The sequence below is a fragment of the Rhincodon typus genome, chromosome 3 (genome assembly GCF_021869965.1).
Source record: "Rhincodon typus isolate 14 chromosome 3, sRhiTyp1.1, whole genome shotgun sequence".
NCBI classification, from domain to species: Eukaryota; Metazoa; Chordata; class Chondrichthyes; order Orectolobiformes; family Rhincodontidae; genus Rhincodon; species Rhincodon typus.
Genome location: NC_063334.1, coordinates 9,367,442 through 9,382,898, shown reverse-complemented (window position 1 = coordinate 9,382,898; position 15,457 = coordinate 9,367,442). Strand labels below are relative to the sequence as shown.

The 15,457-nt window shown below is 40.0% G+C and overlaps 1 protein-coding gene across 1 annotated transcript in view; it reads left to right on the top strand.

Moving 5' to 3' along the window:
- LOC109920043 (A disintegrin and metalloproteinase with thrombospondin motifs 19-like) overlaps positions 1-15,457 on the top strand; it is a 412,216-nt gene that overhangs the window by 163,638 nt on the left and 233,121 nt on the right. The window lies entirely within an intron of this gene.

Genomic DNA, 15,457 nt, shown 5'->3' with positions numbered 1-15,457 from the left:
CCTAGACCCTTCATCAGAAGGGTCTAGGCCCGAAACGTCAGCCTCTCTGCTCCTATGATGCTGCTTGGCCTGCTGTGTTCATCCAGCCCTGCACCTTGTTGTCTCGGATTCTCCAGCATCTGCAGTTCCTACTATCTCTCATTTATTCCTTCTCACTCAGTTGCAATTTTACTGACTTCTGCAAACATACTTGGACAGATAAACTGACCAAGCATCCGGATTTTCCCTTATAGTCCTATATTGAGGGTCTGTGTCCTGGATATTCTCCTGTCTGGAGGTTGTTTGACCTGTATCTTCACAATTTGATGTTTTTGCATGCCCAGGATGTTTACGTGCATGCATGTTCTTCCCAGCAACCTTTTCTGTCAGCTCTAGAGCCCCATCCTGGATAGGTGCCAAATTAACCCCTAATGTATTTCCAAGAATCATGCTATCCATCATACCTTATGATGGATATCATGAATGCCAATCATTTACCTGTTCTTGCCATTTCCCTTTTATATTTCTCACAGTAGAATTACATTTTTAACAGTGGTCAAGTGACAATTTAAAGATAATCGGCAATATTTGATGACAAAAGCCCCATTTGTTGAAACTCTGCTGTGACCCCTGCCCATTGATGTTTAGAGTCTAAAATCTGCTTATTCTCGTGTTTTGTTGGCAAATACTATCCTGTCATAAGAGCACTCTGTTGTATTTCATTGCAAAGTGATCATTAATATGCTATCACTTTATGTGAAGCAGAAGAGAAAAAAAAGCCAAATGAATTAACATTTCTTTGGAGCAGGTTTAGTTTTACTTTATTGAACATATAAGGATAGATTCTACAAAAAGGTGTTTCTGTGTGAGAAATTGTAATGTATCTTGGATGTAACAAACTTTTGCCCTAAACCCTGAACTGCCACAGGGCAAGAAGGAAAACCACAGGTGCAGCCCTGACTTTTGACTTGTGTCATCGACTGATTTGAAAGAGATTGATTGCTATGAATGAGTCAATTTTATAATTATTGTGGCCTGTGACTACCTGAACAATAATCTTTGACTTTTGCAGGAATGTGGAGGTAAGGTAGTAAATTAGCCATGATCTTAATGAATGCTGGAGCAGGCTTGGTGGCCTACATTTTGTCCTGTTTCTTACATTTGTCTGTGCTTACAAGCTGGATGTACCTTAGTCTTTTTTTCAGTTAGCAGTCCCTATCCTCTTCATTCTGAGCTTTTCTAGTTTGCTGTTAAGTTCTCCTGGAAAGCACTGCTCTGTGATGGGATGCAGAAGCTGAGAGATCGCCTGATTTAGAAATAAGGCAGAGGTCAGAATGCGCTGGAGATCATGTTGCGCATCTACTTCCACGTCCAAATTTCTGATACCCGATGCTAATTTTTAAAATCTCCCCCTTAATGCTATTTGTTACACGTGACAATAATAACAGTTGAAAAACTGTACATGTTTCAGTTGAAGTCTTCTGTTTGCTATTTTAATGGAAGGAATAAACTGGAACTGAGCCAAATGGTCTAGCAAGTTTGACAAGTTGGACCCCAAGTCTTTACTGTTTGTTTATCTCAGTTGGAATCTCAGTGCCCCAAGGGTCAGAGGTGTACAAACCAATGTAATTATTATTAGACATTCCTAATTGCTACCCCAGCTGAAAAATTCAAGTGAGGGTATGGATGAAGACAGGTCAGGTTTGACTGGGACGGCCCTATGTTACAACAGTCTCAACACTTCAAAAGTCTTTCAATTACTGTATAACATTTTAGAAGTACCTGTGGTCATGAAAGGTATTATATAAATTGAAGTACTACTTTTCAACAACTTCTTTAACCAGTAGAAGAATCATCTATGCTCACAAACTAAGACAGCCATTCAAGGAGATACATTGGAAATCAGCCAGAACTGAAGGAGGCATCATCATGTCTGCATGATTTGTAGTTTCAGAAAATGAGAAAGAAAATAAACAAAACATAATAAATTGGACAGAATATGACTTTGAATTTCCCTATCAAACTGGTTTATTTGTGTTGAATTTATCTTTTCAGGTCTTGCCATCTTTATTATTTTATCCCTCCAATGTGTATTTTTCAATTAAGAAATAGCTGTAACTGAACCTAACCATTTCATGTTTGAAAAGTTTATGCTTCTTTCAGTGTGCATGCTTTGAAAGCCCTTTCTCATGCTGCCTTGTGTTATGTTCATCACATGGAGGTTGACAGTGTTAGAAAACAGAACACTTCTCATCTGGTGACATTGTTAAGTACAGCGATATCATGCACAAGGGAGCTTTGTGGGAACAATATACGTACTTCATATTGCCCAAACTAAGGCAGCCTGCTGTCAGTATTTGGCTGCATTAACACCTATCGGCGATGGGTGGCATTAATCACAGATGTTTGGACAGAATTCAAACTGAGACACTCTCCTGTTCAGTCTGTGACCAGCATTTGACTGGAGACCAAATAATGATTATTACTGTATTTTCTGCCTTTATGGGAGGAACACTGTTGTGCTGACACAGAGCTGATTTTACTGCATTTCTAACAAACAGCTTCACTGTGAATGTACATTCGTGGTATCAGTCTGTAGCAGTAATTGCTATAAAGAATAGTGTAAAATCGTTGAATCATAAAATCAATGAAAAATGTTATATCTTTAAAGAAGAATGCAAGACTTGTATTTAATATATCTTACGTAATTTTATGAATCCAATGTTATTTTACTCAGTCATCCTTTGGACTAGAGTTCACACATAAAGTAAATTCAGGATTGAGAGTGCCTCAGATTAGTTTAAGTTTTATTGTACATTCGAATGATTTGGTCACCATAGGCTGCGTCAGCTTTTATTGGGTTGGTAATGAGCTGCTTTCTTGAACTGCGGCAGTCTTTTTGGTGTAACTGCGCCCACAGTACTATCACAGAGGGAGTTCCAAGGTTTTGACACTGAAGGATTGTCAATCTATTTCTAAATCTGGATTGTGAGTGACTTGCGGATGGGGGTGTTCCTGTGCATCTGCTGCCCTGTCTTTCTAGATGCTGCTATGATTGTGGGATTGGAAAGTATCGTCTAAGGAACTTTGGTGAATTTCTGCAGTGCATCTTACAGATAGAACACACTTGTTGCAACTGAGCATTGGTGGTGGAGGGAATCGATGCTTATAAATGTGGTGCCAGTAAAGTGGGCTACTTTGTCCTGGATGGTGTCAAGCTTCTTGAGTGTTGTTGGAGCTGTATTGATCCAGGGAAGTGGGGAATACTCCATCTCGCTTCTGACTTGTGACTTCTAGATGGTGGACAGGCTTTAGAGAGTCAAGAAGTGAGTTACTCACCACTGTTTTCCTAGCTTGTGACCTGTTCTTGTACCAATAGTATTTATACAATTAGTCCCATTGAATTTCTTGTCAATGGTAACACTGAGGATGTTGATAGTGTCTGTTCACCAATGATAATGCCATTGAATGTCAAGGGATGATAGTTAGATTCTCTCTTGTTAGAGGTGGTTATTACTTGGCACTTACGTGGCATGAATGTTACATGCCACTTGTCAGCACAAAAACCAGATATTGTTATGGCCATATGGATATATAACTACTGCAATTTTGGGGAATTGTGAATGGTGCTGAACATTGTACAAGTATCAATGAACATCCCCACTTCTGACCTTATGATGGAGGGAAGGTCGTTGATGAAGCAGCCATAGATGTTTGGAACTGGGACACTACACTGAGGAACTTCTGCAGGGATATCCTGGAACTGAGGGGATCGAGGAGACTCATAGCAGCTTGGTTAACAAGGTTAATGGAACAGAGTACACTGGGGTAATTAGCTGCTTTTGATTTTGTGTACAGGACATACTTGGGCAATTTTCCACGTTGTCAGGTGGATTCCATTATAGTAAACTGTACTGGAAGAGCCTAGCTGTGGGTGTACAAGTCATTATAAGTATTATTGATGGAATGTTATCAGGACGCATAGCCTTTTCGATATCCAATGTCTACAACCATTTCCTAATACTATGTGGACCGAATCGAATTGGCTGAAGACTGGTATCTGTGATGCTGGGACCACTAGAGGAGGCCTAGATGGACCATACGCTTGGTATTTCTGGCTTAAGATTGTTGCAAATGTTTCAGCCTTCTCTTTTGCACTAATGAACTTGGCTCCCCTTTCTGTGAAGCTGGGATATTTATTGAGCCTCTTTCTCCTGTTATTTGTTTAATGCCCTCCACCATTCATGATAGTACGCAGGAAGTAGTCCTGTTTTGAGGCTTCAACAGGTTGATACCTCATTTTTAGTTATGCCTGGTACTGCTCCTGGCAAGCCTGCTTCAGTCTTTATTGAATCAGGGATCATCCCCTGACTTAATCACAGAATCCCTCTAGTGTGGAAGCAGGCCATTCAGCCCATTGAGTCTACACTGACCCTCCAAAAAGCATCCCACCCAGACCCATCCCACTTAGCCTGTCCCTGTAACCCTGCATTTCTCATGGCTAATCCACTTCACCTGCGCATCCCTGGACACTATATGGGCAATTTATCATGGCCATATCTCCTAACCTGCACAACTTAGGACTGTCAGAGGAAACCCACGCAGACACGGGGAGAATTTGCAAACTCCACACAGTTGTCCGAGAGTGGAATCAAACCTGGGACCCTGGTGCTGTGAGGCAGCAGTGCTAACCACTGAGCCACTGTGCTGCCCCTAATGGTAATGGTAGAGTGGGAAACATGCCAGGCTATGAGGCTGTAGATTGATTTAGTGTATGATTCTGTTGCTGTTGATGGCCCACACTGCCTCATGAATGCCCAGTTTCAAATTGCTAGACCTGTTTTGAAGTCTATCCCATTCAGCATGGTGATAGTGCCACGTGACACAATAGGGTGTCCTTAATGTGAAATCAGCAGTGGGTTTCCTTGGCCATATTTGTCCTATTGTACTTCATGGAGTCCAGTGTCAATGTTGAGCACTCCCAGGGGAATTCCCTCCTGACTGCATACCAATGTGCCGCCCCCCTGTGCTGGGTCTGTGCTACCAATGTGACAGGACTGCACAGGCCTGGTGATGGTGTTATCTGGGACATTATGTATAAGGGATAATTCCAAGCTTGCTATTTTATGATCGATGGTCATGTAAGGGCAATAAGTCTCTCCTGTTATGCAAAACTGGTGTGAAACTGAATAGTTACTCCAATAATAGAAATCCTGTGCTATTTTATGTTAACATAAAGACGAGAGATGATGACAATCCAACGACTTGCCACTGTCTTGATAGGCTAGAAACAAACTCTCCCCAGTGGGATGGAATTGGCCTCAGAAGATGTGATTAAATTGGATCAGATTATTTACACTGGGTATCACTCAGAGTACATTGAATTGAATTGAACTAGCTTTATTGTCACATGTACTCAATTGTGTACAGTGAAAAGTTTATAAGTCACCACTTGCAGCACAATCTTAGGTACGAAGGTGCCTGGGTACAACCCTTAGTTCCAGAACAGAGAAATAAAGAAAAAAAGTTACATTATGGCTATACACAGTATAACCATAGTTCAGAAAAAACAAGAAGCAAAGTTAATCATAACAAACATCACAGTCTCTCTTCAAGGGCTCTTCACAGCAGACTCACACAGGGGTCCTTCACAAGCTCTGACCGCTGGCTAACCTACTCCGGGGCCGCCGATCACTTGCGTTCTTGTTCTGGCCACTAGCATCCCCGTTGCAACCACTGGTATATCCAGCAACCACTGGCCCCACTTCAGAGGCCAGGTCCAGGTGACTGAAGCCGAGAGAAGGGAGGAGAGAGGGAGGTTAAAAAAAGAAAAAGAAGAACAGGCGAAGTGGAGTCTGCCGCATTCTTACTAGAAATAAAGTGCGAAGAGAACACCATTTGGTCTTTAATCAAGGAAAACAAAATGAGAAAATTAAGCATCACAAGGCCACAGTGTACAGCCAAAGTTTTTGCAAGGCTAGGCCAGTGCATTATGCACAGTTAGAAACAGTAGGTGAAGACCTAAATAGCTTAAAAATACAGTAGTGATTAAGTGGGTGAAAACAGTGAATAGGCCATCTCATTAACACAGCTCAAAAGCATATGAGTAAGCTTGGATTTCTGGAGCTTATAAGTAAACAGTTTCGAAAGGAGATGGAGAATGATGTATACCCATTGTCTGCCAGTGTAGATTTGCTTACCAATTTAGCTAATGGAAATGTGTTCAGTAAGATAATTTGTCAAATGCGTAAATTGATGAGTGATAAATTGTTCATCATTCCTCCATGCAAAGTGTTATACCAATGCATCAGGTTGTTACTTGGCATTCTGTGCAGCTGCAGTGTTTTAGGTGTCTTGCATCAAGTACTAAGTGAAATGAAAGGTGTGTGTTTCAAGGTGACATTCTAGTTAGCCATAAAACAGTAAGAAAACCTGTTGTAAATTTGAACTAACTCCTAGATCGACATTAATATAATAGTATCAAAGCTCAAATACACAAGTAGACTTTTGCAGTTCAACTGTGACAGACTGAAGTCATGACATAGAGAGTGAAGGTATCCATTTAGTATAAAATGCTGAGGACGATTTGAAAGTCAATAGACAAAAAAAAATTAGAACTTTTCATGAGGATTGTTGTGTACCATTCAAAATTCACCACTGATTTAGTTAATAAGTTTGCTCAATTGTATCAAATGCTGAAAGATGGAATAGATTAGGAGAGGTCTGTGAAATGTCAGAAAGCATTTGAAGAAAGTACTGACTAATGATTCTGTTCTGACCATTGGCAATTCCAAGAAAAAAATGGTTTCAGTGTGCAATGTCTTACTACAGATGTTAGATGTTGTGTTATCTGACATAATGAAAGATGATGTGGAAAATGTTGTAGCTAACATTTTACGTACTTTAAAAATGTAAGATAAAAAATGCTCAGAAAATGAGAATGGGACCGTAACAATTATTTATGATGTTAATAAGTTCCACAAATACCAGTATAGTAGGGGGTTCACTTTGCTAACTGACCAACAAGCCCTGACAATCATGTTTGTTCAAAGTAAGGCATTCCATCCCTAGCAGCAACTTGACTTCAAAGATGGACATTGATTTTGATGTCCTATGCTATGATATTCAATATTATAGATAAGTCAGTATGCAAATGTACAAGTTGTTTTGAGATTTTCCATGAATATTATTAATGTCCAGGCACTGAGTTACTTGTGAACAACTTTACAAACAGTCTCTGTGACATATAAATTAGGAAAGAAACTCTCAAGGATGTGATGCTCAGCAAAGTTCTCAATTTGTGTAATGAATGGCTAGCCTAAAGAGTGTCATAGAGTCATACAGCACGGAAGCAGACCCTTTGGTCCAACTCGTCCATGCCAACCAAGTTTCCCAAACTAAACTAGTCCCACTTGCCTGCATTTGTCTCATATCCCTCTAAACCCTTCCTATTCATGTACTTGTCAAAATATTTTTTTAAATTTTGCATCTACCACTTCCTCTGGCAGTTAATTCCATATACAAATCACCCTCTGTGTGAAAACATTGACTCTCAGGTCCCTTTAAAATCTCTCTCCTCTCACCTAAAAAATATGCTTCATAGTTTTGAACTCCCCATCCCAGGGGGGAGACCTTTACTATTCACCTTATCTATACCCCTCTCGATTTTATAAACCTCTAAGTCACCCCTCAACCTCCTACGCTCCAGGGAATGAAGTCCCAGCCTATCCAACTTCTCCTTATAACTCAAATCCTCCAGTCCTGGCAACACCCTAGTAATTTTTTTCTGAACCCTCTCTAATTTCGTAATATCCTTCCTATTGTAGAGTGATCAGAACTGCACACAGTACTCCAGAAGAGACCTCATCAACATCCTATACAACCTCAACATGACATCCCAACTCCTATACTCAATGGCCTGAAAAATGAAAGCAAGCATGCTAAACACCTTCCTAAGCATCCTGTCTACCTGTGACGCAACTTTCAAAGAACTACGTACCTGACCCCCTAGGTCTCCATGTTTGACAACACTCCTTAGGGTCCTACCATTAACTGTATAAGATTTGCCTTTGTTCATTTTACCAAAATGCCACACCTCACATTTAACCAAATTAAACTCCATCTGCTACTCCTCAGCCCAATGGTCCAAATAATCAAGATCTCTTTATAATCTTGGACAATCTTTTTCACTGTTGACTACACCACCAATTCTGGTGTCACCCACAAACTCACTAACCATGCCTCCTAAATTCTCATCCAAATCATTTGTATAAATGACAAAGAACAGTGGACCCAATACTGAACTCTGCAGAACATTGCTGGTCACAGGCCTCCAGTCTGAAAAACCACCCTCCACCACCAATCTCTGTCTCCTGCCGTCAAACCGATTCTCTATCTAATTGGCAAGCTGTCCGTCAATCCCATGTGATCGAAGAAACTGCAGGATTATTTTGCATTGAGGAAATAAACTGAGTGGAAATCAAGATTATCTCCGATGGGTTTTAAGACTCATTATTCCACCAAGATTTAGGAAGTGATATAGTTTGCCTATCCGGTTGCCCTACCTCCTCCACAACTCCACCAGTGGTGGTGGCAGCATTGGGTGGTCTGTTCACAAGTAGGCCAGCCAGGACCATTGGGCAGAACTTAAAACCCTCCTCAGACACATTTACTGGGGTGGTACATTAATTTTAATGGAGAGGAGCAACTGGGAAAACTGCTGACCTCCCACGTCCATCACAACTAATTCTGTGGTGGGTATTGCCACAGATAGTCTTCCACCTATACCGATAATGAAGTTAATTAATGACCAATTAAGAACCTTACACTGTAGCCATCAGCATTTAATCAGTGGAGAAAGTCTGGGTTCAAGTCCCACCTGAGAGGTGTAAGGATTACACCAGGACTACAGGCATTACCTACTGACACGATCTCCCTCTTTCCTTTAAGATGCTCCTTAAATCTACCTCTTTTACCAAGTTTGTGACCATCTGTTCCAATGCTGTGTTTAGTTCTGTACATTTCATACAAAATCAAGATTTTGGATATCAAGATGTAAATAAGATCCAGTGGAGAGTGAATCAAATGATCTTTGGTGTAAGGGCCGTAATTATTGGTGAACAAATTGCAAAATGCGAGGACATTTTAAATTAGTAGACATCTGATAGATTTCCTGGCTTTATCCATGGATTTTGAAGGTAAAAGATAAACTCATTTCCTTCATTCAGTTGTTTATCAGAATTAGTAAATCTTTAATTACAGCCCAGCCCTCAAGATCACAAGACCCAATACAGCTGTGTCCTTTTTTGGCTGTTTGTGGTAAACCCTTGTCTTTCAGCTGTGTAGTGGACATGGGTACCATGGTGTGTGAACAAGACTGCATGATAAAAATGGAGTCTATCAACTTCTGGCAAATAGATCTGTCATTTGTTTAATAGAACATAGAACATAGAACATTACAGCGCAGTACAGGCCCTTCGGCCCTCGATGTTGCGCCGACCTGTGAAACCAATCTGAAGCTCATCTAACCTAAACTATTCCATTATCATCCATATGTTTATCCAATGACCATTTAAATGCCCTTAAAGTGGGCAAGTCTACTATTTTTGCAGGCAGGGCATTCCACGCCCTTACTACTCTCTGAGTAAAGAACCTACCTCTGACATCTGTCCTATATCTATCACCCCTCAATTTAAAGCTATGTCCCCTCGTGCTAGCCATCACCATCCGAGGAAAAAGGCTCCCACTGTCCACCCTATCTAATCCTCTGATCATCTTGTATGTCTCTATCAAGTCACCTCTTAACCTTCTTCTCTCTAACGAAAACAGCCTCAAAACCCTCAGCCTTTCCTCATAAGACCTTCCCTCCATACCAGGCAACATCCTGGTAAATCTCCTCTGCACCCCTTCCAATGCTTCCACATCCTTCCTATAATGCGGTGACCAGAACTGTACGCAATACTCCAAGTGCGGCCGCACCAGAGTTTTGTACAGCTGCAACATGACCTCATGGCTCCGAAACTCAATCCCTCTACCAATAAAACCTAACATACGGTACGCCTTCTTAACAACGCTATCAACCTGGGTGGCAACTTTCAGTGATCTATGCACATGGACACCGAGATCTTTCTGCTCATCCACACTACCAAGAATCTTACCATTAGCCCAGTACTCTGTATTCCTGTCACTCCTTCCAAAGTGAATCAGCTCACACTTTTCCGCATTAAACTCCATTTGCCACCTCAGCCCAGCTCTGCAGCTTATCTATGTCCCTCTGTAACCTACAACATCCTTCTGCACTATCCACAACTCCACCGACTTTGGTGTCATCTGCAAATTTACTAACCCATCCTTCTACACCCTCATCCAGGTCATTTATAAAAATGACAAACAGCAGTGGCCCCAAAACAGATCCTTGAGGTACACCACTAGTAACTGAAAATAGGTTGGAAGTAACTACCCTATTGCATCAACATTTTATCTAACTGATATATACCTCGTTTAATCAGGTTACAGATTGTAGCAAAACATTTTAATTTGTAAATATGAATGTGTGTCATGTTTTGATAATTTTTCACTAGTAATAAATTTCAGCATTGATAGTTGTCAAACATATTGTGTTAAACTAAAATAATTGTCCCAAACTAATTGGATATTTTGTTTTAAAGAGGAAATGAAATTCTGTATTTAAATAAACATCTGCTAAAGCTCATAGTTAAATTCCCTATTTAACTAGGGTTTAGTACCCTATCTAAGTATTTTAATATTCTAGGTCAGATCAACCTTGAAGTAAGGCAGAGTATACTACTAATAATTGTTAGTGTGTGGTCTAATTGCTCTTGACATTACACAAATTTCTCAATGGTCCATAAAAGTGCTTTAGAGCATTCAGTCTTAGTAGATTAGTCAAAAATAATTTTACAGATGACTGATTGACACCCCATTGGCAAAGTAATTGCGGCCAGAGCTCTGGTATGTGAATAGAAACATTAATTTAATTGACTCATCCATCAGTTCTGCAAGAGACTCCCCGCAGGCATTTCGATTAGAACAAAAAGAATGTATAAATATTAGAACAAAATATTTTCTGAAGCGAGTCCCGGGGCAGCGCGAGGGGAATCGAGTCCCGGGGCAGCGCGAGGGGAAGCGAGTCCTGGAGCAGCGCATTTTACCTTAGTGGAGCTGAGTGCCAGTGCAGAGCAGACTAAAGGCTTGGAGCGGAGCAAGACTGTTGTTGGACAGTAGTCTTGTGCTGGTGGTCAGACCACGTGCTGACCTGCTGCTATCGGAAATTCTTCACTGGACTGTAATGTCAACCCTTTCACTATGTTAAAACTGTCTTACTTCTAACTTATTTTTGAATACTCTAAGTAAAGCTAGGACTTTTCCTTTTATTCCTCTGTTGTAACCAAGAATTGTACCCAGGTACCTGTACCTAAGATGGTGCCATTAGAGACAGCCATTGTAAAAACATTTCACTGTACCCCTGCACAGGAGTACATGTGACAGGAAAGGATATTAAATTCTTTTGGCAGTCTGTGAATGTCGTGAAGGTGCTGTAATTTCAGTAGGTATTAGGTTAATCCGCTTTGAATACTTAGGGTTAGTAATCAGTCATATAAAGTCATGTGATTTTTGCTAACTTAGAGACTTTTAACCTCTCTGACACTATTGTTGTTTAAGTTGAAATATGCCATTCCTTTACAAGTGAATTTTTTGGGGATATTTTATGATTGTCATTTTTATAACTACATTTCTTTCTGTTCACTTGATTGCTCTGTATCTTCATTAATTTATATTTCTTTCCCATTACTTTGCTCTCTGTATCTGATTTGACATTGAATTTGCCCCTGTAATTCACTCTCCTCAATTCTCCTGAGGTTTTCTTTCCAATCCTTAAATCTAATTGGTGAATCAGATATCCTGTTGATTGCATTGTTCACTTATTGCTATCAACTCACACTTTCAGCAGCTTTGTAGGCAAACTTCTTTAGAAATGTTAAGCGCAGGGTTAATTCTAACTGTCAGCAGACACTATTAAATGGATAGTCCTGATGATGGATGTAGACCTGAAATGTCAACTTTCCTGCTTCTCTGATGCTTCCTGACCTGCTGTGTTGCTCCAGCCCCACACTGTATTGACACTATTAAATGTCTTGCTATGGTAAAACCATGCCCAGAATGCTGAGAGACATGATATCGAATGTAACATTAAACATTCTGTTTTTCTGTTGTAAAACTTTTCTGACTAGCTTAGTACTGATGCAAGGAAACTTGTGTCTGTGTGTACTCACTGCCCTTTTTAAGAAGAAACGCTGTCTTTAGAATGGAATATTACAAAGGCACTAATTGACAAACAAAATACTCTGGGTGCTGGAAATCTGAAAGAAAAATAAATGTTCCGGAAATACTCAAGTCAAACTTTACAGGACTGCAATTCTGCGAAGCAAGTATGTGAAGTAGGGAGGAACAGTCACATTAACGCTGACCTTGAACTATAGGTGATGGACCAGGATTAGACACCAAGCAAGTGGTGGATTTCGCTCCTCATATTGCTTTCTTCTGATGCCTGTGACTCTGTGACTCATCTGCAAATGTCATGCTGCATCCCTCACCAGATTTGCTGCTGCTTTCATCGTCTCCAAATCATCCCCATCACCTCAACATCTGCCCAGGAACCCACAGCTCATGCCACTAAAGCAATTTGTTACCACCCCTTCCGTGGCTCATTCCTCCTTCATGGCATGTCGTGGCACACCATCTCCAACCCAAGAGAAACAGAAGGCTAAAGAGACAAGCAGAAAAGATAATCAAAAGGCTAAAAGAGGAAGCAACAGGAGAAATAGAAGAGTCAAGAAGCAAATAAGGGAGCAGAAGGTGGAGATAGGGAGAGAGAAGCCACAACACAATTACAAGTTGGAGAGTGTATCTGCAAACTGACTGAAATAAGTAATATCTGAAAAGAATACAGAAGGAAAAGAAGGCAGAACAGCTTGTGATCCATATTGTATCCACTATCCATATCATTTCTAGGCTGTGGCACCTTTGATAATATGCTTCTGCAGCTTCTCTTTTACTTTTTTCATTCTACCCTTCTATCTTGTTCTTTTTATGCTCCTTTACAGTTTCAGTTGGCTTTCAATGTACTTGGATTTTTTATTGGCACTAGACAACAACTTTATGCAGCTTTCCAAGTTCTTCTGCCATACCAGTCAGTTCTTCATGTCCCTCAAATCCTTCTCTTTTTCTCTCTTAAAACACATCATTGTCTATGAAACCTACTAATTTTAACATCTAACCTTATTCTACACATTGTGATCTTCTATGTAAAGCTCCTCACTTGATTTTCTTTCCTTATTCATAGTTTGCTCATTTTAGATATATATCCACGAACGCTTGAATCTTAGCCTCAAAATGTATAATTTGCATTTCTCAGCTATGTCAATCCCTTTTATAATCTGAAGAATTTCTTATATCACCAAAATTTGTCACCTGAATTTGCTTCAAAACCAGGTGAGTTCTGTATTTGAGGTGTTTCCTGGATAGCACTGCGAAAGATATAAATACTTCAAAGCAATTTTTTTATCAAAAGTCAATAAGTTTAATATCAAAGGTGGATTTTAACTGTCCCTTTAGATGGAAATTCTGACCATTAAGTTACCATTTGTTTAAAACAGTATTTTTCTACAGTTATTTTTGTGCTTCTAATTAATCTTGCAAAATTAAATTAAATGTTCATGCAATTTTTGAAAAACGGTTATTGCAATCTATATGGTCTGTCCTGTGTAATTTGAGTACTATCCTAAAAGCACACTTCAAGCTCCATTTAGATTACAGATTGAACTCCACTCATTTGGCAAGCAGGTTAGCAGTCAACTTGAGTTGATAGAAGCAGAAATTTGAATTTAACTATGAGAGCGTAGATTCGTGTCAGAACAACAGCTATGTTGGTCAGACATATTGCGCACAACGGTACATCATAAATGTCTGTGTATAAGGCAATCTTTGAATCCTCAAAGCAGTTCTTCCCAGTTGAGTATAGAAGTGTACACCAGTATGTGTGTGGATGGTCACCATTTTGAAAAATCATCAACATCTGATGCAAAGAAAAGAATTATAGGAATAGGAGTAGGCCATTCAGCCCCTCAAGCCTGTTCTGCCATTCAGTGAGATCATGGCTGATCTGGGCCTAACTCCATGTACCTGCCTTCGGCCCATGACCTTTAATACATCTGCTTAACAAAAATTTATCTACCTCAGATTTAAACTTAAAAATTGATCCAGCATTCGCTGCTGTTTGTGGAAGAGAGTTCCAAACCGCCAGCACCTTTTGTATGTAGAAGTGCTTCCTACCATCTCTCCTAAATGGTCTGACCCTAATTCTCAGACTGTGCCCCTAGGTCCAGAATCACCAACCAGTGGAAATAGTTTATCATTATCTACCCTGTCTTTTCCTGTTAAAATCGTGAAGACTTTGATTATATCGTCCCTTAACTTTCTGAATTCTAGACAAAACCTGCCTAATTTGTATAATCTCTCCTCATAACATAACCCCTGAAGTCCAGGCACCGTCCAAGACCAATATATGTCTCCTACGGTGTGATGCCCAGATCTGCTCACAGTACTCCCGTTGAGGTCTAACCAGGGTTGTCTATAACTGCAGCATAATTTCTGCATCCTTGTTCTCCAGTCCTATAGATATAACGGCCAACAGTCCATTAGCTTTCTTGACTATTTTCTGCATTTATCTGTGACATTTTAAAGATCCATGTATCTGAATCCCCATGTCTCTTTGGACATCCACAGTGTTTAAATTGATACCATCTAGAAAATACCCTGATCTATTGTTTTCGGTCCAAAATGGATAGCCACATATTTGTTCACATTGACCTCTGTCTGCCACTATTTTCCCATTCTGTTAGTCTATCCATATCTCTTTGTAATTTTATGCGATCTACAAAACCATTTAACTTTGTGTCACAATAAGTGTCTTGAACTCTCACACATCCTCACAATACAGCCCATATCACCTGTTTGACTCCTTGAACCCAGTGAAAAGGTACTGGTAAGTAAAACATGTATTTGTGGTGTGAAAACGGAGGATGACTCCTAATGCAAGCAGAACTTAGTGAGTGAAAAGGAGTATTGACTTACACCTGAGTGTGCAAAAAGTGATGTTTGGAACTAGAAAAATGGGAGTGCCTTTCATACTGCATCAACTTATGCACCAGTTTATTTTAGTACTGGAATGGCCTTTTTGTGTTTCTGAAAGAGTGTAGTTCTAATGTTAGAATCTTAATAATTAGGTCAGTTCTTGTTCATTTTTTGCTGCATTTATTTCAGTAACTTACCATTTTAGAAGCCTTTGTCTTCCTTAATTATTAAAAGTTCTGAAAATTAATTCATGCTGCTTTAAATGTCCAAAACAGGGCAAGGGTACTTTAGATCCACTTCTGAAAACCGGCTCTCTTCATCTGCA